A 27882-nucleotide genomic window follows, 5' to 3' on the forward strand; every position below is an offset into this window, starting at 1 on the left:
TTGTATACCTGGTACTCGTGAATACTTGTATACCTGGTACTCGTGAATACTTATATACCTGATACTCGTGAATACTTGTACACCTGGTACTCGTGAATACTTGTATACCTGGTACTCGTGAATACTTGTACCCTGGTACCCGTGAATACTTGTACCCTGGTACCCGTGAATACTTGTACCCTGGTACCCGTGAATACTTGTACCCTGGTACCCGTGAATACTTGTACCCTGGTACCCGTGAATACTGTAACAGCCTCGTCTCTTGTAACGTCAACTCAGAGTGTGTAAACTCAGTACTGGTCTCTTCTTTGTAATATGTTAGCACAAACATCATGGTACAGCACAGGACGCTACACTTTGTTCACCAGATATATAGTCAAGAAAGAGGGTAGAGTTGAAACAATCAAATTTACGGTGTGAATTAGTTAAGGTGTTGGTGGGGGGAGAAATCGTCATATATCCTGGATGCCATCTACTGGGGAGAGTGTTCACTAGTGCCGCTCTCGCAGGGTTTTTTTTTTTTTTTTACATTTAAGTTTCTTTTCTTATTATTTCTCTTTCCTTTGAGATTGAGGTACTTGACCAACTGAGCTGCAGCTAGTGTCCTCCCGGGAGCTATACCCGGAGGGAGGTTCTGGGGGTTGGTGTGGCCAGGTCTCGTGGTGGATCAGGGCCTGATCAACCAGGCTGTTACTGCAGGTCGCACGTAAACCAACGTAGGAACCACAGTCCGGCTGGTCAGTTATTGACTTCCGCTGTCTATCCAGCTCCACAAGTCATGGAAGCCACGTAAGAATAATACTTTGTTGCTCGGTTAATGCTTCTACTGCTCTTTATTTCACGTTGTGTTGAAATTAGTTACATATTATATGGTGGTACCATGATATTTTCCTTAATTGGTGCTCGTGGCTCAACTGGTAGCGGCCTCAGTTCACACGAGGACCGGGGTTCGATCCCCTGGCTCGATTGCCAGCGCACTCTGCTCACACTGAGGTTCGGCCCCTGGTACGGGTGGAAACATTAGGACATGTTTCCTTCAGACACCTGCTGACCCTGTTCAACTAGCAGTAAATTCGGTACCTGGGTGTTAGTCGACTGGTATGGGTCGCATCCTGGGGGACAAAACTGACCTGATTTACACGAAATTCTCTGCATAATGAGCGGCTTTCTGTATAGTAGTATGTCATTGTCAACTAGGTCTGTATACCTTGTATATGTACTTGTTGAAATACTATATATTTACTATAAGTACAAGTATACAGACCATAGTTGACATCACTGACATATTACTGTATAGAAAACCGCTTATACTGAGCATTTCCCGCAAATTAAATCAGTTTTGTCCCAGGATGCGACCCACACCAATAGGGGCAGCAGGTGTCTTATGGAAACGCGTCCCTAATATTTTCTAGCCGTACCGGAGGAGATTCGAACCCCGGACCTCAGTGTAAGATCCGAGTGTGCTAGCGGTCGAGCTACGGCATGTTGCCTTACGCTGGCTGCCCCTGTTCACCTAGCAGTAATTAGGTACTAGGATGTACCAATCTTATGAACTGCTTTATCTTATGGACTGATACATCTTGTAAGTTCTTATAATCGTTTTGGTTTAGGCTGTTAGATAAGAAATTGACAAATTCACTGTCATAGTTATTAAAATTGCAATGTTTGAATTCTGAGATTATCAAAGCTAAGGCTAAACCCACACGGGTCTTGAAATCTGCGAGATGGTAAGCGTCGGTCCTTCATAATTTTTAAAGGGGTGGACCAGTAAGCCAGTGGAAGGCCTCGGTCAGCTGACCAAAAGCTCCAGCTATGGGTCATCATACGATTAATACCCGCGTCAGGAAACACTTGTTCTGTTTCCTGACAAACCTTACCTAACCGTCAGTCAGTTCTGTCATTGTTGTTCCTCGCAAGATGTTCTGCAGTGATTCTGAGTCTTGCAAGTTTTAAGTCGTCAACTTTAATAAAGAACTTAGTCCCGTGCAGTAACTAGACGATCTCTTCAGATCGGCTTTCAAGTCTTAACGCAGGCGATGGGCTTTTAGTCCAAGGAAATGGACCTGACATCCCCTTTTCTGGATCTAACCTGATTATTTCTCATTCCCCCAGACGCTGTATGTTCCCTACGAGTTTAGCACTCTCCCTCGTGAATTAATGCAAACCTTCAACATTGGTTTATATTAAGGAAAGATTTAGATTGATTTTGGTCCGTGTCTGTGCCAATTTGCCAAGTTTATTGAAAAAAAAAATCCCCCTCAAGGAAGGCTCCTTGACGCTGGTGAGGGGCTCTTGATCTAGGGAATTGGATCTGTGCTCCAGTTCCCTGAATTAAGCCTGAATGCCTTCCATCCCCCCATAGGCGCTGTATAATCCTACGGGTTTAGTGCTTCCCCCTTGATTATAATAATATTGAAAAAATTAGGGAAATTGAAATACTGATTTCTTTTTTTGTGCCATGATTTGTGAACGTTTCATTAAATCAGCTTCAGAATTCCATCGCGCTAACTTAAGAACACAACTATATAATCATGGGGGAGCGCTAAACCCAGAGGATTATACAGCGCATGTGGGGGGGGGGGAGGATGGAAGGCATTCAAGCTCAATTTAGGGAACTGGAGCACAGATCCAATTCCCTAGATCAAGAGCCCCTCACCAGCATAAAGGAACCTCCCTTGAGGGGATTGTTTTGGAATAGTGATCTTTGCGAGATAATTGACTAGAGAATATCTCGGATGGTTGGCTGTAGCCTCTCAAAGCTGCTGTCTTAGTGGAAGTTGCAAATTCATATTGGTCTGTGTAGGCGACAGTTTCATATTTTACTGAAGAAATTGGAGTATTAGTTTCCATGAGAACTTGATTGTCTCTTCTGATTGACTAGGGTTGTGTGGAATACGTGATACCTTTTCTCGGACCGACAGCCAGAGTCCCCACTGTGGTTTGAGAGAACATTTTATTGCGTTTTAACTCTGACCAACACTGCCAGTGGTTGTAGAGTTTTAAAAGCACTGAAAAATAATTAGAGAACGGAATGCCCCTGTAGGAAAACAGAAGGTCCTGAATAGCTGTGTCCGTTCATGGCCCTGAACGTGTCCATGGATCCAGCAAAAAAACGACTTTTGTATTTACCAGACATAACAAAAGTCATATTATTATGGGGAGAGCTAAACCCATAGGGATTATACAGCGCCTGTGGGGAGGAAGGGAGATGGAAGGTATTCAGGCTGAATTCGGGGAATTGGAGCCCCTCGCCTTCATCAAAGAACCTCCCTTAAGGGGCAAAGAAAAGTTGTATGCGAAGGACAATAGGCATCTAATTTCTTAGTCTGTAACCATATTGACGAGGATATGATAGAAATGCATCATAGTGAGAACTCTATATAACTGCTGCGAATATACTGGTTAACGCTATTAAATGCCCTTTGATTGTTTTTTTTTAATAGTTATCTTTTGTTTCCACTATAACAATCATATAAAATACAGTAACAGCACACTGTTGATATATCCAACTTTTAGTAGAAAAAACAACATCAAGGGATTTAGCATCAGCAGTGTAACAATTATGGCATGAGGATGAAAGTTGATAATAAAGTTGTAGTAGGCAAGTGAGCTTTTGGGTGTTGAAGCTGGGAGAAGCAAACTTGATTCTTCAGAACTTCCCAAAGAGGGAGGGGAAAGTAAGATGCGGGATAAAGGTAAAGGGAAGGTAGAAGGGAAGTCATTGGAGCGTGAATACGATGGGGAAAGGAGCGTAATAAATGAGTGATTAGATCAATTTAGCCATACTATCCATAACTGTTCTATGTGTGGAAAGATCGTAAAGGTTAAAGGAGTAGACCATGGTTATCGCATCGATCTTGCAGACGAGGGGTATTTGCCATGTACAGAGGCTCTTATCTGGGAAAGATACACAAACATAACTCTTGATGATGAGTGGGATCAAGTTTAGAAAGAGCAGGAGAGGCTGAAAAATATAGCTGGCCTCCCCAGTCTAGTTTAGATAAGATTAGGGATGAATGGAGGCGAAGGTTTATCAACCCTCCCAAGAAAGATGGGCTGGTTTTAAGGAGGTTCAGGCTGCTATGACAAGATGTTTTAGGAGGTTATGCAACTTTTTCAGGGCATTCGATGATCGAGAAGACAGAAATTTGACTGTATTCTGTTTAGGGATACGGGAACTATACAGGTAAAGAACAGTGTGGGGTATAATAGGACTTCTTGAGAAAGTTACCTGGTTGGCTGTAGCAATAAAAATCTTAAAATCCATGAGAGAAAGCCCAGTTGGAAGCACAATTAAAAGCCTGCAGGGGGTTGCAATGAGCTGATAGTTAGTACCTGCAATAGCAAAATCTACACAGATGATCAGATACTTGAAGGAAGAACAGAGGAAATTTCATTAATGGCGAGTAGGAGCAGTATAGAGCTAAGAACACAGCTTTGAGGTACGCTTTCACCTTGTATAGAGGAAAAAGCTGTTATTCCCTGAACATACACAAATTACCCCCACATAGAGAAGAGCTTACGACGACGTTTCGGTCCAACTTGGACCATTTGCAGTCACACTAATGAAAAGGAGAGTAGTATATATAGGCCAGGAGGTGGTAGTGGGGAAGGAAGTATGGTGGTGGAACTCGTCAAATACTACTAAGAAAGAGGAGCACTGCAAGGGAGCTAGGGGGCCCCACAGAGGGTAGGAGCAAGAACACAGAGGGGGGGGGAGGAATAATGAAGGAACAAATAACCCAAGGCAGAAGAAAGAAAAGCCAAAGGAGAAAGAGGAAAGGGGAAGAGGGAGAAGAAAAAGGAATCGGGTTAAGTCACGGGTGTTCAAAAGTTTGGAGCATTTTACAGAGACGAAGCCAGGACTAAGATTCGTACAAGGAAAGTTGTGTATAAGGGAGGATTCAACCAGTTGGCAACTGTTAAAGTTGGAAGTAGGGAAGACAGTTTTAGCAAAAGACCAGTTGATAGGATGACTGTGATCTCTGATGTGACAGAAAAGAGCATTGTTAGTGTTGGCAAGCCTAACACTACTTTTGTGCTCCCTAAGTCTGTCAGAAAGAGATTGGCCAGTTTCCCCAAAGTACTGAAGAGGACAGGAGGAACAAGAAATATAGACACCAGGAGCATCTATAAAGGGAGAAGTATGAACTAGATTAGTGCGAAGAGTGTTAGTCTGGCGGAAAGTAAATTTGATATCTAAGGAACGGAGAGTCGAGATTAGAAAGACTGGAAGTGTAGGGAAGGCAAAGTTCAGAAGAGTTCCCAGGAGTAGAGAAGAGTTTGGGAGAAGAAATTACGTGCTAAACATAATTGTTAAAGTGAGTTTTAATGGTAGTAATCCAGGTAAATACCTTTTGAGCTCATCAGTGTTATTGAGAGAATTCGGATTTGGGAAGATGACAAACGCTGTCTGCAAACAGGACAGGTCTTAAGTTGAGGTACTTTTGAAAGATCATTGACATGTATGAGGAAAAGCAGAGGGCCTAGAACACTGCTTTGGGGCATCCCTATGTAGACAGGTTGCACTGTTGAGGTTATGCCTTTCATGGAGAGACATTGGTGTCTGTTGTTAAGGTAGGACTTTTAGACATGCAAGTGCATGACCTCTAATACCATATTGTTCTAGTTTAAGATGCAAGATGTGGTCTACTGTATTGAAAGCTTTCCTAAGGTATATAATGGTTAAGAGCTACACCTGAATGGTGTCATAAAGTGGTAATCTCCATATAAAATAGTTATTCTGACTGTTAAGCAAGCACAAATTTTGCAGGGTTTATGGATACTTAGATATAAGGCATGAACATAGACTCAGCTGCTGTCTGCTAATCACAATTAACCAATTTCCCACAGAAGTTTTTTTTTTTTTTTTTTGGGGGGGGGGGGCCAATTTTCCAGTACTGTTCCCGAGACTGACACTGCTGGCAAATGTTTACCTAAATTGGGGAGACCATATATTGCTTTTCATCAGCTGCAATTAGTCTTCTGGCCATCAATATCAGATGTGGGGAAACCACACTCGCATGTCTGAACTGAACACACAACTAACACACAGACACCATATGCACAGGAGCCCAATATTTCTGTGAAGACTGGTCAGTAGTTAACCATATATTAATAATTGTCCTACTTATCAGAGAGCACTGGGAATTCATTCCTGCTATCTAAAAGGTATAAATATGCTCATTTTGACTTCACTTTAATTTAAGGGTCCACCTTATAGTAATTTTTTTTTTTTTTTTTTTTGACAAACTGACAGCACCAGCTTTGATTCCATATACCCTTATCTATGCAGCAGTGTATGACACATATGGGTTTATCTCATCTCTAACATCTCTCTCTCTCTCAAATGAAGACACTTGGGTAATATTTCAAGTGGTGTTACTGCTGAACTGATATAATGACAGTGGGAAGGAGAACTAGATTTTCCACTTCAAGAAAAAATATGCAGTATGAATGAATATGCAATATGAATGAATCTGTTCATGTTAAATAGTTTGCTTTTCAGAAAATGTAGAATTGCAAAACTTTTAATTAAAGCTATAATATCCCTTCAACAGGGTGCCTTGATGCTGGCAGAGGGCTCTTAATCCCAAAAAATGTATTATTACTTGAGGGAGTGCTAAACCTCCAGGGGTCATACAGCACTAATCCCCCCCCCCCCCAAAAAAAAAAAATATATTTACTACAAGTACATGTACAAGGTATACAGACCATAGCTGACACAATGACAAATGTACTACTCGATAGAAAGCCACTTGTTATGCAGAGAATTTTGGGCAAATTAGGTCAGTTTTGTCCCAGGATGCAACCCACACCAGTCAACTAACTCTCGGGTATCCATTTTACTGATGGGCGAACACTGACAACCGGTGTAAAGAAACGCGCCCAATGTTTCTACCCTTGCTGGGAATTGAACCCAGACCCTTGCCGTGGGAAGAGAGCTTTAGCCACTAGGCCACGATTGCAGTGCTGTGGGTTTAGCACTTAGTTTTGATTATAATATTGCTTCATATTTTCAAAAGCACTGCATGACCCATGTGGGTTTAATGCTCACATGAAATATTCCCCACTATCCAGATTAAAAAGAGGGGGGGAGGGGGAATAAGACAAAATTTAGGTCTTTTTTTTTCTTAATCACTGAGAAAATAGTGTTTGCGAACATGAAAAACGGTACTAGATTTAAAGTCTCGATACAGTTTTAGCCTCTAACATGCTACTGTGCAAGTGTATATTTTGTTCAACAGATACTGTACTACAGAAATATATGATGCTCGTACATTTTTTTAAATGCTGCTTATGACTGCAATGTTTTATACAATCCTTGAAGGTACAGTACTAAATATTTAACTAATCAAAAATAAACAGTAAGGCACCCCAATGAAAAATAAAACAAATGGGGGGAAAAATATATTTGTCTTTGAATTTTCTATTTTAATCTCCTTAGGGAAGGTTCCTTGATGCAGGAAGGCCCTTTAGACCCAAGGAATTGTACTCTTCTTTCCCTTAGATCAAACACAATTGATTCCTGCTGCCCAGGGAATTATAATCAGTTGCTTCAGAAATGAGAAGCAATACAATCAAACATTTCATAGCAAAATATGTAAGAGCATCTTGGGTCAAATTTTCAATTGACATAACTGGTACCATCATGAGTGTAAACGGTATTAAACTCGTCAACGTGGTTATAGATGTTATCAATGTATACACGAGTATCACTATATACATAATAATGTAAACATACCTAGGTGATTGTATATGCTATCAGCAAAATTTGTAACACATCATCATGACTATATACACTTCATGAAGGTACATATCAAGTTTAACTCGTAAACGGTCCAAGCAGATCTACCTTCACATGTGTAGTGCTCCAAAAGTAGATCTACGTTTTTTTTTACACATTTTCAAATGTAAAAAAAAAAAAATCTACTTTTTTATATACTTTCAAATGTTGAAAAAACATATATATACGTTTGGACCGTTTACGGGTTAAACACTGCTGATATGAATGAAAGCAAACTGCTTTTTTTTTTTCCTTCCTTTAAAAAAAAAGTCACGAGAGCTTCCTTATAAAAAATTATGAAGATAATTTTTAGAGATCAAATGGATAATCAATTTATGAAGAATTAGTAATGAGCAGCTCCTATGATGCACTCCTAAGACAAAAGAAGTACTTCTTAATAAGCAAAATCATCACCAAGTAAAAAAAATTACAAGGGAACGGGTATTTACGTATTCTTGCTACCTTTTTCGAAGCAATATAACATAATTGATGTCAAAACTTAAAAGAAAATCAGCATAAAAATAGAAAACTTGTGTAAATTTTAGCAAATATTAATTATTGTACAAATCGATGCATACAAGAAAAAATGGGAAAATCATATTTACTTGTACAGTGGTCCCTCGCTTTTAGTAGTTCTCGGCAATCGTAAATTTCGCCAATCATAGGGGTATTTTCGTATAAACATGGACTCACTTTTCATAAGTTGACTGGCGAGTCGTAGTTCGTCTGGGATGCGTACCCACGGCGTGAGCCGTGGCGGCAGCCAGTCTGGCATTGTTTACCAGTGAGCAAAGGTCCCCTCATGTGCTCAAGCGAAATATTTCATAATATTCCATTTATTTTAGTGCTTGCAAGTACTAAATAAGCTACCATGGCTCCAAAGAAAGCTCCTAGTGCCAAGCCTGTGGTAAAGGTGAGAAATACGATTGAATTTAAGAAAACCATCATTTAACAATATGAAAGTGGTACAAGTGTGGCTGAACTGGCCAAGATGTATAAGAAACCCTACACAACCTTATGTTCTATAGTGGCCAAGAAAAAGGAAATCAAGGATGCTGTTGTTGCAAAGGGGGTAACTATGCTGACAAAAATGAAATCGCCAGTACTCGAAGAGGTTGAGAAGTTATTATTGGTGTGGATAAATGAGAAACAATTAGCCGGAGATACTCTTATGACTTCGATTATTTGTGAAAAGGCTAGGCAGTTGCATGACTATTTGGTAAAGAAATTGCCTGCAACTAGTGATCCGAGTGAATTTAAGGCCAGCAAAGGCTGGTTTGAGAGATTTAAGAACCGTACTGGCATACACAGTGTGGTAAGGCATGGTGAGGCTGCCAGTTCGGACCACAAGGCGGCTGAAAAATATGTGCATGAATTCCAGGAGTACATAGAGGCTGAAGGACTGAAACCTGAACAAGTGTTCAATTGTGATGAAACAGGCCTCTTTTGGAAGAAAATGCCAGGACACAAGCCTATGAAAGACAGGCTGATGCTAATGTTCTGTGCTAATGTTAGTGGGGATTTCAAAGTGAAGCCACTACTAGTGTACCATTCTGAAAATCCCAGTATGTTCAGGAAAAACAATGTTATGAAGAGTAAATTGTGTGTTTGGAAATCTAATAGTAAGGCATGGGTCACGAGGGAAATTTTCGTCGAGTGGTTCAATGAAGTGTTTGGCCCTAGTGTGAAGGAGTATCTCCTGGAAAAGAAATTGGATCTCAAGTGCCTGCTAGTAATGGACAATGCACCTGCTCATCCTCCAAACTTGGATGACCTAATTTTCGAGGAGTTTGGGTTCATCACAGTAAAGTTCTTGCCCCCGAATACCACTCCTCTCCTCCAGCCCATGGACCAGCAGGTCATTGCGAACTTTAAAAAACTACAAAAAAGCAATGTTTCACAGGTGCTTGACTGTGACCACAGACACTCACTTGACCCTAAGGGAATTTTGGAGAGAACACTTAAGCATCCTCCATTGCATAACCCTTATAGGTATGGCTTGGAAGGGAGCGACTACTAGGACTTTGAACTCTGCCTGGAGAAAATTGTGGCCAGATTGTGTCGACAAGAGGGATTTTGAAGGGTTTGGGACTGACCCTAATGAGCCTATGTCTGTTGTAAAATCAATTGTGGCACTGGGGAGTTCCATGGGGTTGGATGCGAGTTTGGAGGATGTGGAAGAATTGGTGGAAGACCACAACGAAGAGCTCACCACTCAGGAGCTGCAAGAGCTTCAGCAGGAAGAGCAACAGATCGCAGCTCAGAATCTTGTTGCAGAGGAGGAGGAAGAGAGATGGAAGGTGCCTTCAGAAATTAGATATTTACTATGTGGGGTAAGATGGAAAGCTTTATGGAAAAAATTCACCCTAACAAGGTTGTTGCAAGCCATGTTGCAACATGTACAGTGACAAAGTCCTGGGCCATTTTAGGGAAGTGTTAGAGATGCCAGAAACAGAGCTCTCTCCACAGTTATTTTGCGAGACAGGACTCCAGCGACTCTCAAGGTGGTCCTAATGGCATTAAGAAACAGAGAAGACAAGCAACCCCAGAAAAGCAATTGGTACCTGAGGTGTTGATGGAAGGGGATTCCCCTTCCAAACTATAAACAATCCACTCTCTCCTCCTCCAGTCTCCCATACACTAAGAAGAATCTCCAATAAAGGTAAGTGTTATGCTGTTAATGTTTCATTCATCATTTCCCATTGTATTATTTATGTACATGTATATTTCATGTAAAAAAATTTTGTTTTAATACTTCTGGGTGTCAGGAACGGATTAATTGTATTCACATTATTTCTTATGGGGAAAATTGATTCGCAAATCGTAAATTTCTTTTATAGTAGCTCCTCTAGGAACAGATTAATTACGAAAAACGAGGGACTACTGTATATACACAAGAATATTCTTATTAAAAGGCAATTACAAATAACAAAGGAAATCAGAAATTTCATAAGACCATTAAGGCTTAAGTCATTACCATGTTTTATTATAGTGTCACATGAACACTTGTATAGCACAATTAAAGTATTTTATATAGAATGTACAATGTTCATTGTACTTTTAAATGCATATGCTTATCATTTGTAAAATTTAAGTCACTTTGAAGTGTAAACTGGAAGCAATAAGAAAACTGTTTTCTATTCATATAACAGAATATCTGTTAATTTTCCCAAGAAAGCTAGTCATGCCAAATAAATCTGACATAAGATTTGGGAAAACCATCATACTGATATACAGTATGTAATATCTGTATAAAAATATTTTAACTTTAGAGCATAATTTTGCATCTTAAAATTTGGGATATTTAGTGCTCCAAAGCAGTAAGATTATAAAAAAGAACAAAGTAGTAAGAAAAACTTAACATATCACTTTATGCAGTACCATCAAAAATTTACAATACCATTACTTCTCAATGATACTAAATAAAGACTGATAATGCTTTCATAAATTTCTCGTACTGACACTACCTGCTTGGTACTGTAACTTCTGATATCTCACTGACTGGTAACTTCTTAAGAAGGATGGCCTAAGGGAATTTTCTCTCAGTGCATACAAGTATTAAGGGCTTATGCAATGTGCTTAAAATATTTGCCAAATAACTCTTACAGTAGCCTGGCAATGTAAATAAAACTCTCACCTCCAGCTGACATGAAAAAAATTAGACGAGACCTGCAATAACACACGAGAAAAGAATGAAGAGTATTCAGGGCAACAAGCAAGAAAATATTAGAAAAAGGACACTGGAAGATGAACCATTGTAACATAGCTACAAGTCGTACGAGTGTTATCCAAGACGAGAACCAGTTACTGCCCCCACAGCAGTACATCACAGGACACAGGCTAAACAGTTAACAAATTTCTCATAGGGAACATAAAATTTATTTTTTTTAACATGTATATCTGTGTTGGTAAAAATATGTCTAACTAATGCTTTCCTTTACAGTTGCTTATCCTAAACCACTAACAATGTATTACCATAGTAAAAGTTTTTCAATGATTACTAAATTTTTTATATTCTGAGTATTCACACTATCCAACTACAGTGGTCCCCCGCTTTTCGTAGTTCCCGGCAATCGTAAATTTCGCCAATCATAGGGGTATTTTTGTATAAACATGGACTCGCTTTTCATAGGTTGACTCGCGAGTCGTAGTTCATCCGGGACACGTACCCACGGCGTGAGCTGGGGCGGCAGCCAGTCTGGCATTGTTTACCAGTGAGCGAAGGTCCCCTCACGTGCTCCAGCGAAATATTTCATAATAGTATTCCATTTATTTTAGTGCTTGCCAGTACTAAATAAGCTACCATGGCTCCAAAGAAAGCTCCTAGTGCCAAGCCTGTGGTAAAGGTGAGAAATACGATTGAATTTAAGAAAACCATCATTGAACAATCCACTCTCTCCTCCTCCAGTCTCCCATACACTAAGAAGAATCTCCAATGAAGGTAAGTGTTATGCTGTTAATGTTTCATTCATCATTTCCCATTGTACTGTTTATGTACTACATGTATATTTCATGTTAAAAATTTTTTTTGTTTTAATATTAGTGGGTGTCAGGAACGGATTAATTGTATTTACATTATTTCTTATGGGGAAAATTGATTCGTAAATTTTAAATTTCGTTTATAGTAAAGGCTCCAGGAACGGATTAATTACGAAAAACGAGGGACCACTGTATAACCAAAATTGATACAGTACACCTTCAGATTTGCTTTACAGTTACAGGTCACTACATTTTCTCTTGTACTTTAATTCAGAAACTCAAACTTTTTAATATGCAATAGTTAAACACCATGTTTTACTGCTATTAAAGACTCCTAAAATTATTTTCCCCTCTAAAATTGCTGTAGATTAAGTCAATCATTGCTCTAATCACAATATTCTCAAATGTTGCAAAAGTGTAATTCTTCAACTTGTCTGTCTTCTAAGCTATTTACATCATATGTCAGACACGGTAACATCTTGGGATCTTTTTTGCTGTAATTGATATCCACCTTCCCACCTGTTGGCAAGAATGTTTGTCTGATCTGCTCCATAAACTACATTCTATTAAACCATATACATGTAGGTTTCTGGCCGTCTTGTCATCAATGTCAATGTTGAGAGACTACTATCTCCTGTATTTGCATCGGCAACACTCGTCTTATGGGTATCTTGTGGAGAGGCGCCCTGTTCCTCTCTGAGAATTGTCAGGTTCCAGTTTCTGTTAGCCCATTCTGCTGGACTGCCCACTCTATCAACGAGCCCGCAGAATTTACCTTCGTCATCTCTGCTCTACTGCCCTTTCTTTACCTTCTCTTCTTGCTGATGGACCCTCCTTTAACTCACTCTCACTGACTTTTTGACAGCAACTGATTTACTATACAAACTCTGATACCTTTAGCATTTTCCCTCAGACCTTTCTACCTCTATCTCTTGCCAACCTCTACCCCTGCACTATCCACTGCCCTGCTGCACTCCATAACCTATTAATCATCCCTCTCCCTCTTGCTACCAAATACCCATGGATCCTTCCCTGCCCTGCTGTGCTGTATGACCTTTGTGGTTCAGCACTTTTTTGATTATAATAATAATAGGGAATTCTTCAATGCTTGCCTAATCTTACACTAGTGGAGTTTTCCACTGGTGACTGCCTCCCTGCTGCTTCAACTCTCCTGTTTGTAGTATATAAGCCACTTCTCTGCACATATGCTGCACTTTTCTCAAGACTGATGAACTGAATACAAAAACTCAAGACTGAGGGACTAATTTCAAATGTCTTCCCATCTTCCACCTTTCATCTTTGTGCTAGACTGAGAAGCCACTTGGCAAAACATTTCCACAATAAAGATTCCCAAATGTAGCGAGTGTCAAATTCTTCAGATTAGGGTACACAGATTACCAGTGAAGCACTATCTACCTGATCCTGCACTATATGACCCTTGTAGATTTAGTGGTTTTTGATAATATCTATCTGATCATTCAGAGCTGGCCAAAGTTAAAAAGTCTGGACTGAAAAAGTCAACTTGGATCAACAGGAATGCTTTGTACTATCCAATGTACATATAGAAAAAAACATGCAGCAGTGTGTGCTTGAAAATGAGTTTGCAGAGAGGAGGGCAAGCATCCACTAACAGGATTCATTTGATAAATTTGACACGTGTGCAACACTTGGGTATCTTTAATGAGGAAATGTTTTGCCACACAGTAGCTTCTTCAGTCTATACCCCTCAGGGAAGGTTCCTTGAGGTTGGTGAGGGGCTCTTGATTTAGGGAATTGGATCTGTGCTCCAGTTCCCCGAATTAAGCCTGAACGCCTTCCACATTCCACCCCCCCCCCCAGGCGCTGTATAATCCTATGGGTTTAGCGCTTCCCCTTGATTATAATAATAATTCAGTCTATACAAAGGAGAATGGGGAAGAACAGGAAGAGTTTGAGGTGATCAATCCCTCAGCCTCGAGTCGATGTAGTAGGTCCCTCAATGGTAGGGGACTGATTACCTCAAACTACTACTGTTCTTCACCATTCTCCTTTGTATGGACTGATGAAGCCACTGTGTGGTGAAATGTTTCCTCATTAAAGATACCTAAGTGTTGCATGTGTCAAATTTATCAACTTGTCGGTTCTCTGAACCATTCATCTACAGGATTCATTTGGTTCACGTTTTTTTCTCTTGTGTAATTCTACAAAGGCTCCTCTACTCCAAAAAAAAAAAAAAAAAAAAAAAAAAAAAAAAAAAAAAAAATTGACTGGAATAATGACTGGCTTACCAACACACCCTAAAGTCAATCTCCTTTCAACTGTTTCTGCAACAGAAGAGGGATCCATGATTATTATTATCATCATCAAAACTAAGTGCTAAATCAGGATCCATGATCAAAGAAGGCATAAAGAACACACCAACCAAATTTGATCCACCCACAAAGAAACCTCTTGGGCTTAATATTCAGGAGAGCATTTTGATGACGAACAGCCTCTCAAGTTCACACACAGGGAGAGCAGTGAAGGAAAAGGGGTACCTGTAAACTCCACAAAATCACCCAAGCTATAGTTTCTTGTTGGAAAGCTCTAGATTGATAGAACTAGTCACTGAACCAAAATTAGGAAGTAGCTAAAAGATAAACTAATCTGGTGCGCAGTTTGAAAACCTACATATTTTAATCCCACTGACAGCGCTGTATAGCCCTTGTCAGGCGCTGTATAATCCTACGGGTTTAGCGCTCCCCCTTGACTATAATAATAATGTAAAACCCTTGTGGCTTAGCAGGGGGGCATGCTTAGAGGGGCATGAAAAACTGATTTTAGGAGTGACATACCGTCCCCCAAACTTAGATAGGGACCAAGGGAAACTACTATGGGAGGAAATTGTTAAGGCCACAAGGCACGATAATGTAGTAATTCTAGGAGACTTTAACTTTAGTCATGTTGATTGGAATTTCTTGACTGGGAATTTAGAATCATACGACTTCTTAGAAGTATTTCAGGATTGTTTTTTGAAGCAGTTTGTGACAGAACCTACAAGGGGAAATAACCTGCTTGACTTAGTTATGGCAAACAATGAATCCCTTGTTAATAATTTAGAAATTTCAGAGGAACTGGGTGCTAGCGACCACAAATCAATTACATTTAGCATTGAATGGAAGTACGATAGTAGCGATAACTCAGTAACAGTCCCAGATTTTCGCTTAGCAGATTACGATGGGCTTAGAGAACACTTATCTGTTGACTGGGGTAACGAAGAGAGCTATCAATATGACAGTTTTCTGAACACTATACATGCTGCTCAAAGAGCGTTTATCCCATATAAAGAAATTAGATCAAATAGAAATGACCCAAAATGGATGAATAATAGGCTCAAATATCTACTAGGGCATAAGAAAGGAATTTATAGGCGTATCAAAAGAGGTGAGGGTCATCTTATGAATCAGTATATTGACATTAAGAGGGACATTAAAAAGGGGATAAGAAAAGCTAAAAGGGACTATGAAATTAAAGTTGCTAGGGATTCTAAAACTAACCCAAAGTTTTTTCCAGGTCTATAGAACAAAAGTTAGAGATAAGATAGGTCCCCTTAAAAATAACTATGGGCACCTTACTGACAGAGAATGAAATGTGCTCGATTTTTAATAATTATTTTCTCTGTTTTTACACAGGAAGACACTAACAATATTCCAGTAATTAATTTTTACAGTGGGCTAGAAGAAGATAAATTATGTAACATCACACCTCTTCAAGGGGGGCTCCTTGGCGTGGTGAAGAGGCTCTTGGTCTGAGGAATTAGACCTATCGGTCTTCTTCCTCAGACCGAACCTAATTACCCCCCAATCTCCCCTCCCCTATCCCATCCTCCCCATCCTCCCCTTTTTCCTTTCCTCCTCCTCCTCCCCACTCCTCCCTTTTGCCCTTCCTCTTTTTGTCCTTTGGGATTTCTCCCACAGGCGCGCTAGTTCCTAGGTAGGAGAAAGGACACCGGGGTCCATCCCATTCCGTTGAGGTTTCTTGGCGGTGGCGTAGTTTGCCGTGGAATCTGGATTGCCTAGGGATGTCCCGATCCCTCTCCGGTATCCCGGAGTAGCTTTGGGTGTCTTTTGGGCGACGGGTGTAGCTCTGGAAGCCACCTTTCGGATTCCGGGGGTGGTGGCTGAAGGAGGTATGCTTTGTGGCGGATATCCGGCCGCCCTCTCTTTTGTCCACCGAGGTAGCTCGGCAGATGTGAGGTTGCTATCCCAGATTGCTGGTTTACTGGCATGAAGGGTAGGGTATGGCACGGGTTCCATGCTGCATCTGCGCTACTAGCGGTGTCGAGTCCTCTTGGGCGCGGAGGGAGATTTCTGGCCCTTTCATCCCTCCTAGGAACTATCCCTCCCCGGTCCCCCCTTTTTTTTTCTTTTTTTTATTTTTATTTTCTTTTCTTCTTTCTTTTTTTTTCTTAAAAACAAAAAGAAAGAAGTAACCTAACCATGGCAGCCCTAGTCCATGAACCTGGTACCCCCGGGCCCCTTCTTGATACCGCACCCCGTTCTGACCCCGCCTCGTCTTTGGACCACTCTTCAGACATTCCTCATGCCTCTGTACCTATTGCCGGTGCTGTTTCCTCACCCGCTTCAGGTACTGAGGCCTCGACTGACTCCTTCGATTTATCAGACCTTCGCTCTCCTCTGACTATGCTTCCGGCCTCTCCCTCTACGGTGCGGCAATTTTCAAATCGCCGACCCGTTCCACGTCGGACCAACTCTGGTCCCACGCCTAAACGTCAACGACAATTACCTGCTGATGATACTTCTCCACCTTCACCTTCTCGTTCTTCTCAGAAACGATCGACACGTCCTTCACTACCTTTCCACGCTCAGTTTCAGACTGAACAGTGGACTAAATTCTTCACTTTACGACCAACTTCCTCTACTGCCTATCTTTCTGACCATAGTATTGGCAAGGCACTCCTACGCCATGTTGGTAAAGATATTTCTTTTCATGCTCTTAAGAGCGGTACGCGCATCATTACCGTACAGAATGCTACCCAGGCTCGTGAGCTCTCTCGTCTTACCCATATAGATACTGTTCCTGTCACCCTTGAAAAACATCATTCCCTCAATTCTTGTAGTGGTACCGTTATTCTGCCCCATACCATAGTTCAACAAAATTTCCAGACATGTGGCACCGACATTCTAGAACAGCTGGAACTCCAAGATCTCCCAATCCTCAAGGTAGACACTTACGTTCTTCCTGCCCGTGGGCGGAGACGATACCCTAGCAATGTGGCTCGTTTAACTTTTGACAGCCGAGAACTCCCATCCTCCGTTTATATAGCAGGACATCGGTTACAAGTTCGAAAGGTGATCCCTACACCACAACAGTGTAGAAATTGCTGGCGATTTGGCCATCCAGCGAAATATTGCAGATCTATCGCCGAATGCCCAGTCTGTGGTGCCGATGACCATTCTAATACGTCTTGCAATCGATCTCCCTCTTGCCTTAACTGTCATGAGGCTCACCCTTCGTACTCTCGCCGTTGTCAGGTCTATTTAAACGAGCGGGAAATCCGTTACCTCAAAGAGACAGAAGGTCTCCCTTATGCCATGGCAGTTTCTCATCTCCGCCTCCAAGGGAGACTCCCACGTGTTTCTTATTCCCGTGTTTCAAAACGTCCCCCCACTTCTGGTATCCCATCTTCTACACCCACCTCTGTGGTTACCTCTCCCATAATCACTCCTGTATCTAATCCTTTTGCTGTCCTCGGCTCAGACGTCCCTACTTCAACGCCTCAGTCTAATCTCGCTTCTTCGAGTTCTCTCTTAAAAGCCTCAGTATCGACGAGACCTCGTACGACACCTCTTCCCAATCGTCCCTCTACTTCTCAAAAGTCAAAAAAAGGTCCGGTAACACCTCCTACCCATCTTCCACCTCCTCATTTTACCCTCCCTGTCTCTGTCCCTAGTTCTTCCCCTCTCACTGGCTCAGTTACAAGTGCAGAGGTTCACCCTCCTCCTCGTAATGTACCTTCCTCCCCTGTTCCCTCCCAAGTTTCTTCCTCTTCTGCCACCTCCCAAGTTCCTGTCTCTTCTGTCCCCTGCCACGCTTCTCCAGTTCCCTCCACCCTTTCGCCCCCCCCTACCTTGGTACAGTCCAATACAGTTCCAATCTTTACTCATCCTCCCCCTACCATTCCCAATATTGTCTCCCATACGACATCTCTGAATTCCGAAACACTTGAAGCAATCTCTGAATATATTGCAGAGACCAAACCATCAATGGACACTGATCCACCTTCCGCTCTTCCTCTCTCCTCTGCTCCATCTGCGCAACTCCTTTCTTCACAGCGCACCGTTCCTTCGCTGCTTGAACATTTTCCACTGCCTCCGCATGTGGACTTTTCTAACCCTTCTAGTCCGTAGGAACCCTTACCTGCGGATTTCAAGTATCTTTATCATTGCCAATCATGGCCTTTTTACAGTGGAATATACGCGGCCTCAGGGGTAATCGGGGTGAGCTTCAGATGTTACTCTCCCAGTTTGCCCCTGTTGGTGTTTGCTTACAGGAACCAAAATTACACTCTGCTGTTATTTCTCACATCTCAGGCTATAATTTATTGTATTCTTCAGATCCTTTTCCTGATGGGACCTTTAATGAAAGTGCCCTTCTTCTCCGCACTGATATTCCGTACCATCAGCTATTTGTTCATACTTCGCTGCATTACACAGCAGCCCGTATCCACTTACATAGGTGGTATACGCTCTGTTCTTTATATCTCTCTCCTTCTCGGGCATTATCTATTCCGGATTTTGCCTTCCTTGTTTCGTCATTACCGCCACCGATTCTGTTACTTGGTGATTTTAATGCCCACCATTTCCTCTGGGGAGGGTCTCACTGTGATTCCCGTGGAATTCAGTTAGAGGCTTTTCTTGCCACCCACCCCCTCCATGTTTTAAATACAGGTACTCACACCCATTTTGATCCTCGGACTCATACTCTCTCTTGCATCGATCTCTCAGTTTGCTCTTCCTCCGCCGCATTAGACTTTACTTGGTCTGTTCTCCCGGACTTACATGACAGTGATCATTTCCCAATCATTCTTACTTCCCCTTCATATTCGCCACCTCTTCGCACCCCACGCTGGCAATTTAATCGGGCAAATTGGAACCTTTACTCACACCTGACTGTTTTTAAAGAGGTTCCTTCTTCGTCCTCCATCGATGAGCTTTTACACCTCTTCTCGTCCTCCGTTTTCACCGCAGCTTCTCATTCTATACCCCAAACTTCGGGCAGGCATTCTCAGAAATGCGTGCCTTGGTGGTCTCCTGCTTGTGCTCGTGCAGTACGTTTGAAACGCGCTGCATGGGGCAGGTACCGGTACAATAGAACCACAGAGCGACTCCTTGATTTTAAACAGAAGCGTGCGATCGCTCGCCGTGTCATCCGTGACGCTAAACGCACTTGCTGGCGAGATTATGTCTCCACCATCACCTCTGCTTCCTCTATGAGTGCAGTCTGGAAAAAAGTACGAAAACTGAGTGGTAAATATTCTCCTGACCCGGCTCCTGTTCTGCGGGTTGCCGGTGTTGATATAGCAAACCCACTAGATGTTGCCAATGAAATTGGCAATCATCTGGTCCGTATTTCTCAGGGACTCCATCTATGCCCCTCATTTCTTTCCTCAAAGTCTGCCAGAGAGTTAGCACCCTTGGACTTTTCTTCTCTCAGAGAAGAACAGTATAATGTGCCTTTTACACTTCAAGAACTGGAGGCAACACTCTCAGCTTGTCGATCATCGGCAGCTGGGCCCGACGACATTCATATTCGTATGCTACAACATTTACATCAGTCAGCCCTTGCAGTCCTATTACACCTTTACAATCTTATTTGGTCACAAGGAGTTCTTCCACAGCTGTGGAAATCCGCCATTGTTCTCCCTTTCCGCAAACCAGGCACTACGGGACATGAAACCTCCCACTATCGTCCCATTGCTCTTACCAGTGCAGTTTGCAAAGTAATGGAACGTCTAGTAAATAGACGTTTAGTGTGGTATTTAGAGACACACAACAGTCTCTCCACTCGTCAATATGGCTTTCGTAAGGGACGTTCTACCATAGACCCCTTACTGCGCTTGGATACGTATGTTCGTAATGCCTTTGCGAATAACCACTCAGTTATTGCCATATTTTTTGACCTTGAGAAGGCATATGACACAACTTGGAGGTATAATATTTTAGCCCAAGCCCACTCCTTAGGCCTTCGAGGCAATCTACCATCCTTCCTTAAGAACTTTTTAACTGACAGGCATTTCCGTGTTCGGGTTAATAATGTGCTCTCCCCGGACTTTGTCCAAGCTGAAGGTGTCCCCCAGGGATGTGTTCTGAGCACAACACTTTTTCTCCTTGCTATTAATGATTTGGCCTCTAGTCTTCCATCAAATATTTGGTCATCACTCTATGTTGATGACTTTGCTATTGCCTGTGCAGGCGCTGACTGTCACCTCCTTACAGTTTCTCTCCAGCATGCAGTCGACCGTGTTTCCAATTGGGCCACCACACATGGGTTTAAATTTTCCAGCACTAAAACCCACCAAATCACTTTCACTAGACGCTCTGTCATCTCTGATCATCCTTTGTACCTCTATGGCTCACGTATCCCTGAACGTGATACAGTCAAGTTTCTGGGCCTCCTCTTTGATCGTAGGTTATCCTGGAAACCTCACATTACCTCTCTGAAGGCAACTTGTCACAGCCGGCTGAACCTTCTTAAAACCCTTGCTCATCTTTCGTGGGGAGCTGATCGTCGAACCCTCCTTCACCTACATTCCACCCTTATTTTATCGAAACTTGATTATGGTGACCAGATCTATTCAGCGGCATCTCCTGCTACTCTCTCTAGCCTTAACCCCATTCATCACCAAGGATTACGTTTATGCCTTGGTGCTTTTCGCTCTTCCCCTGTCGAAAGCCTCTATGCAGAAGCGAACGTTCCATCCTTATCCGATCGCCGTGATGCCCATTGCCTGCGCTACTATGTACGCTCTCATGATCTCCGCAATCCTTCCATTTATAGAATGGTCACTGATATTAGTAGACATTCTTTATTTGTTCGCCGCCCCTGCTTACTCCGTCCCTTCTCTCTTCGCCTTCATTCGCTCTTGTCTTCTCTTCAACTACCACCTTTCTATGTACATGTAGCATCTCACTTTTCCCTACCCCCCTGGGAGGTCCCAGCTGTTCGAGTCTGTTCTTTCTCCCTCCCTTGCTCGAAAGCCCAACTGTCTACGGTCGCTTCCCGCTCTCTTTTTCTTGACCACTTTCACTCTCATTCTCATGCCATTGCTGTGTACACAGATGGCTCTAAGTCTTCTGACGGCGTAGGATTCGCAGCAGTGTTTCCGGACAGCGTCGTACAAGGGCATTTACTATCTTCAGCTAGTATTTTTACTGCTGAATTATATGCCATCCTTACAGCACTTATCCGTATTGCATCTATGCCTGTGTCATCATTTGTGGTTGTCTCAGACTCCCTTAGTGCTTTACAGGCTATACAAAAATTTGATACACCTCACCCCTTAGTCCTCCGTATCCAACTTTGGCTACGCCGCATCTTTACTAAGCATAAAGATATTGTTTTTTGTTGGGTCCCTGGTCATGTTGACGTACAGGGCAATGAACAGGCAGACACTGCTGCGCGGTCAGCAGTACATGACCTACCAGTTTCTTACAGAGGTATTCCATGTACGGACTATTTTGCTGTAATATCTTCCCACCTTCACACCCGTTGGCAACAACGTTGGTCTACTATGCTCGGCAACAAACTTCAGTCTATTAAACCGAGTATAGGTTACTGGCCGTCTTCTTATCACCAGTGTCGAGGTTGGGAGACTACTCTCTCCCGTCTTCGCATTGGCCATACTCGTCTTACTCATGGATATCTCATGGAGAGGCGTCTTGCTCCTCTCTGTGAGAATTGCCAAGCTCCATTATCAGTCAGCCACATTCTGTTGGACTGCCCACTTTATCAACGAGCACGCAGAATTTACCTCTGTCGTCGTCTTCGCCCCGCTGCTCTCTCTTTACCTTCCCTTCTCGCTGATGGACCCACCTTTCATCCGGACTCTCTTATTGACTTTTTGACAACGACTGACTTACTTCACAAATTCTGATACTTTCAGCCCTTTCTACTTGTATCTCTTGCTACCCTCTACCCCCGTACTATCCCCTGCCCCGCTGTTTTCTGTAACCTGCTGATCATCCCCCCTCCCTCCTGCCATCCAATTCCCTTGCTTCCTTCCCTACCCTGCAGCGCTGTATAGCCCTTGTGGCTTAGCGCTTCTTTTTGATTATAATAATAATAATAATATGTAACATCACAGTCACTAGTGAGATGGTTGTGAAGCAGATAGACAGACTGAAGCAAAATAAGTCGCCGGGTCCTGATGAGGTTTTTTCAAGGGTTCTTAAGGAATGCAAAATGGAACTCTGTGAACCATTAACTAATATTTTTAATTTATCTCTTCAAACAGGTGTAGTGTCTGATATGTGGAAGATGGCTAATGTAACTCCTATTTTTAAAACGGGACAAGTCGTTACCGTCAAATTACCGCCCAATAAGCCTGACCTCAATTGTAGGCAAATTACTAGTCAGTTATAGCTGAGATTATAAGAAGCCATCTCGATAAGCATAGCTTGATTAATGATACTCAACATGGATTCACAAGAGGCCGGTCTTGTCTAACTAATTTACAGTGGACCCCCGCATAACGATGGCATCACATAGCGATTTTTCCGCATACCGATTACTTTTATCGCAAAATTTTTGCCGCGCATACCGATTAAAAACCCGCTTACCGATTTTCGTCCGAGACGCGTCCAATGTGCCCTCAGCCAGCCTCACATGTGCCGGCCGTCCCATTGTTTACCAGCCAGCCTCCGCGGTAACATCCAAGCATACACTCGGAATATTTCGTATTATTACAGTGTTTTCGGTGCTGTTTCTGGAAAATAAGTGACCATGGGCCCCAAGAAAGCTTCTAGTGCCAACCCTGTGGTAAAAAGGGTGAGAATTAGTATGGAAATTAAGAAAGATTTTGAAGGGTTTGGGGCTAACCCTGAGAAGCCTATGCCAGTTGTGGAATCCATTGTGCCTACTTCAAAGATTAAGGAAATGTGTGCACAGTGGGTTGAACTGCAAACCTTTATAGATGAAAATCACCCTGACACAGCTGTTGCAAGCCGTGCTGGTGACTATTTCAATGACAATGTTGTGGCCCATTTTAGACAAATCGTAAAGGAACGGGAGGTACAGAGCTCTATGGACAGATTTGTTGTGCGACAGAGGTCCAGTGACTCTCAAGCTGGTCCTAGTGGCATTAAAAGAAGAAGGGAAGTAACCCCGGAAAAGGACTTGCTACCTCAAGTCGTAATGGAAGGGGATTCCCCTTCTAAACAGTAAGAAGATAATGCTCTCCCCTCCTCCCATCCCATCAATCATCACCAGATCTTCAATAAAAGTAAGTGTCATTTAATTGTGCATGCCTTTTTCAGTTTGTGTGTATTAAAATTAACATTTCATGTGGTAAAAAAAAATTTTTTTCATACTTTTGGGCATCTTGCACGGATTAATTTGATTTCCATTATTTCTTATGGGGAAAATTCATTCGCATAACGATTATTTCGCATAACGATGAGCCCTCTTGCACGGATTAAAATCGTTAACCGGGGGTCCACTGTATTAACTTTCTTCAGTAAAGCTTTTGAGGCTGTTGACCACAATAAAGAATTTGATATTATTTACTTAGATTTTAGTAAGGCTTTTGATAGAGTTCCACACCATAGACTGTTAAAGAAAGTGGCAGCTCATGGCATTGGGGGAAAAGTGCTCTCGTGGATCGAGTCATGGCTCACTGACAGGAAGCAGAGAGTGTCCATAAATGGGGTTAAATCCGAGTGGGGATCTGTAACAAGTGGCGTTCCACAGGGATCAGTCTTGGGCCCGTTGTTTATAATATATATCAATGATCTTGATGAGGGAATTACTAGTGATATGAGCAAATTCGCCGATGACACAAAGATAGGTAGGATAATTGATTCAAACGTAGATGTTATGGAACTTCAGGAGTATTTAAACAAACTCTATTCTTGGTCAGAAAAGTGGCAGATGCAGTTCAATGTAGATAAATGCAAGGTTCTGAAGCTTGGGAGTGCCCATAACCCTAGTACTTATAAGTTAAATGATGTAGAACTTAGCCATACAGATTGCAAAAAGGACTTGGGGGTTATGGTGAGCAGCAACCTTAAACCAAGACAGCAATGCCTAAGCGTACGTAATAAGGCAAATAGATTATTGGGATTTATATCAAGAAGTGTAAGCAACAGAAGTCCAGAGGTCATACTGCAGCCTTATACATCATTAGTAAGGCCTCACCTAGATTATGCAGCTCAGTTCTGGTCTCCGTATTACAAAATGGACATAAATTCGTTAGAAAACATTCAGCGTAGGATGACTAAATTAATACATAGCATTAGAAATCTTCCTTATGAAGAAAGATTGAAGACTCTTAAGTTACATTCACTTGTTAGACGAAGAATGAGGGGAGACCTGATCGAAGTGTATAAGTGGAAGATAGGTATTATTAAAGGTGATATTAATAAGGTCTTGAGGATGTCTCTCCAAGAGAGAACCCGCAGTAATGGATTTAAATTAGATAAGTTTAGATTTAGAAAGGACATAGGAAAGTATTGGTTTGGAAATAGGGTGCTGTATAGCCCTTGTGGCTTAGCGCTTCTTTTTGATTATAATAATAATTGGAAATAGGGTAGTGGATGAGTGGAACAGTCTACCTAGTTGGGTTATTGAGGCTGGGACTTTGGGTAGTTTCAAATCTAGGTTGGATAAGTACATGAGTGGGAGGGGTTGGATTTGAGTGGGACTTTCACATCAGAGCTTATTTCGTGGGTGGCATTGAAAATTGGGTTGGGCAAATGTTTTGTTAGTGGGATGAATTGTAAAGGACCTGCCTAGTATGGGCCTAGGTCTCCTGCAGTGTTCCTCCTTTCTTATGTTCACTTCTTTTTTGATAATAATAATAATCCCACTGAATACTGCTTTGTGACTGGTCACTGAAGGAGCAGCAGCCATATTGCAACCAGAGATTAAATAAAATGTGTAGGTAGTTTGAAGAGAGATTTACCAGCAAGTTTTTAGTTTAGTCCATACCAGACTAAATTTGTGAAGCACCAAAAATTTGTTTTTAAAAAGCTTTTTTATGCAATGCACCTGTAAAGGCTTCACATCCTTTCTTTATCAATTCCCACACTCAGGCCTACATATAAATGATTACTGGGTAATTAATACTTTTTCCTATAAATGTAACTAAATTCAATTTGCATTGCGATATAGCTTTTTAGACTCTTTTTACAATTTGTGTCAAGAATTCATTATTCTTTGCTTGTTTATATACAGTGGACCCCCGCATAACGATGGCATCACATAGCGATTATTTCGCATACCGCTTACTTTAATCGCAAAATTTTTGCCGCGCATACCGATTAAAAACCCGCTCACCGATTTTCGTCCGAGACGCGTCCAATGTGCGCCCTCAGCCAGCCTCACATGTGCCGCCCGTGCCATTGTTTACCAGCCAGCCTCCGCGGTAACATCCAAGCATACACTCGGAATATTTCGTATTATTACAGTGTTTTCGGTGCTGTTTCTGGAAAATAAGTGACCATGGGCCCCAAGAAAGCTTCTAGTGCCAACCGTACACCAATAAGGGTAAGAATTCCCATTGAAATGAAGAAAGAGATCATTGATAAGTATGAAAGTGGAGTGCGTATCGCCGACCTAGTCAAGTTGTACAAGAAACCCCAATCAACCATCGCTACTATTGTGGGCACCAAAAAGACAATCAAGGAAGCTGTTCTTGCCAAAGGTTTAACTGTGTTTTCGAAACAAAGATCGCAAGTGATGGAAGATGTTGAGAGACTCTTATTGGTGTGGATAAATGAAAAACAGCTAGCAGGAGATAGCGTCTCTCAAGCGATCATATGTGAAAAGGCTAGGAAGTTGCATGAGGATTTAATTAAAAAAATGCCTGCAACTAGTGATGATGTGAGTGAATTTAAGGCCAGCAAAGGTTGGTTTGAGAGATTTAAGAAGCGTAGTGGCATCCATAGTGTGATAAGGCATGGTGAGGCTGCCAGTTCGGACCACAAAGCGGCTGAAAAATATGTGCAGGAATTCAAGGAGTACATAGAAACTGAAGGACTGAAACCTGAACAAGTGTTTAATTGTGATGAAACAGGCCTGTTCTGGAAGAAAATGCCAAGCAGGACCTACATTACTCAGGAGGAAAAGGCACTCCCAGGACATAAGCCTATGAAAGACAGGCTTACTCTTCTCATGTGTGCCAATGCTACTGGTGATTGCAAAGTGAAGCCTTTATTAGTGTATCACTCTGAAACTCCCAGAGCATTCAGGCAAAAGAATGTCCTCAAGGATAATTTGTGTGTGCTGTGGAGGGCAAACAGTAAGGCATGGGTCACTAGGGAATTTTTCTATAACTGGTTACACCATGCATTTGCCCCCAATGTGAAAGATTACCTAACTGAAAAGAAATTAGAACTTAAGTGCCTCCTGGTGTTAGACAATGCCCCTGGTCATCCTACAGACGTGGCAGAGCGACTTTATGGGGACATGAGCTTCATTAAGGTGAAGTTTTTGCCTCCTAATACCACTCCTCTCCTGCAGCCCATGGACCAGCAGGTTATTTCCAACTTCAAGAAACTGTACACAAAAGCTCTGTTTGAAAGGTGCTTTGTAATGACCTCAGAAACTCAACTGACTCTAAGAGAGTTTTGGAGAGATCACTTTAATATCCTCAATTGTGTAAACCTTATAGGTAAGGCTTGGGAGGAAGTGACTAAGAGGACCTTGAACTCTGCTTGGAAGAAACTGTGGCCAGAATGTGTAGACAAAAGGGATTTTGAAGGGTTTGAGGCTAACCCTGAGAGGATTATGCCAGTTGAGGAATCCATTGTGGCATTGGGAAAGTCCTTGGGGTTGGAGGTTAGTGGGGAGGATGTGGAAGAGTTGGTGGAGGAGGACAATGAAGAACTAACCACTGATGAGCTGATAGATCAACTTCAAGAGCAAGAGGCCAGACCTGGGGAAACTGGTTCAGAGGAGGGGAGAGAGAAATTGAAGAAGTTGCCTACTACAAAGATAAAGGAAATCTGTGCAAAGTGGCTTGAAGTGCAAACCTTCATGGATGAAAATCACCCTCACACAGCTATTGCAAGCCGTGTTGGCAACCTGTACACTGACAATGTTGTGAAACACTTTAGGGAAGTGATAAAGGAACGAGAGGTACAGGCCACTATGGACAGATATCTTGTGCGAAAGAAGTCCAGTGACTCTGAAGCTGGCCCTAGTGGCATTAAAAGAAGAAGGGAAGTAACCCCAGAAAAGGACTTGCTACCTCAAGTCCTAATGGAAGGGGATTCCCCTTCTAAACAGTAAGAAGATAATGCTCTCCCCTCCTCCCATCCCATCAATCATCACCAGATCTTCAATAAAAGTAAGTGTCATGTAAGTGTGCATGCCTTTTTCAGTTTGTGTGTATTAAAATTAATATTTCATGTGGT

At 42.1% G+C, this 27882-nt stretch overlaps 1 long non-coding RNA gene across 2 annotated transcripts in view; it reads left to right on the forward strand.

Moving 5' to 3' along the window:
- Positions 1 to 282: 282 nt before the first annotated feature.
- Positions 283 to 27882, forward strand: part of LOC138852332 (uncharacterized) — a 67409-nt gene continuing 39809 nt past the window's right edge. The window contains exon 1 of one of the 2 annotated variants that reach the window (XR_011391649.1): positions 283 to 789. This is a non-coding gene — a long non-coding RNA (uncharacterized lncRNA). The remainder of the gene's footprint in view (positions 790 to 27882) is intronic. The other variant, XR_011391648.1, reaches the window with a different exon arrangement.

Source organism: Cherax quadricarinatus, chromosome 7 (assembly GCF_038502225.1).
Source record: "Cherax quadricarinatus isolate ZL_2023a chromosome 7, ASM3850222v1, whole genome shotgun sequence".
Lineage (NCBI taxonomy): Eukaryota > Metazoa > Arthropoda > Malacostraca > Decapoda > Parastacidae > Cherax > Cherax quadricarinatus.